The sequence below is a fragment of the Herpailurus yagouaroundi genome, unplaced genomic scaffold, assembly GCF_014898765.1.
Source record: "Herpailurus yagouaroundi ecotype Mexico unplaced genomic scaffold, PumYag 77, whole genome shotgun sequence".
NCBI classification, from domain to species: Eukaryota; Metazoa; Chordata; class Mammalia; order Carnivora; family Felidae; genus Herpailurus; species Herpailurus yagouaroundi.
In genome coordinates this window covers 21,590,002-21,590,386 of record NW_024412388.1, presented here as the reverse complement: position 1 = coordinate 21,590,386, position 385 = coordinate 21,590,002, and the positions used below count along the sequence as shown (strand labels likewise).

Here is a 385-nt window from a genome sequence, read left to right as displayed (position 1 = left end):
GAGAGAGAGAGAGACAGACAGACAGACAGACAGAAAGAGAATCAGAATCTCCAGTCGGGGCTCAATCTCACGACCCTGGGGTCATGACCTGAGCCGAATCAAGAGTCCAATACTTAACGGACTGAGCCACCCAGGCTCCCCTACATTTTAAAACAAAAATGTAGACTGTCAGGCATTTTACTCTCCTTAAAATATTTTATTTTTAATTTAAATTTTAGTAAGTTAATATGCAGTGCAATATTGGTTTCAGAAGCAGAATTCAGTGATCAAATTCAGTGAAGAATATGCAATGCTTCACAAATTTGCGTATCATCCTTGTGCAGAGGACATGCTAATCTTCTCCGTGTCGTTCCAATTTTAGTATATGTGCTGCTGAAGTGAGCAC

General features: G+C 40.3%; 1 non-coding gene across 1 annotated transcript; it reads right to left on the bottom strand.

The window, feature by feature from the left end:
- Positions 1-278: 278 nt before the first annotated feature.
- Positions 279-385, bottom strand: LOC121027855 (U6 spliceosomal RNA). Its single transcript, XR_005788943.1, has one exon. It is a non-coding gene; the product is annotated as a U6 spliceosomal RNA (small nuclear RNA).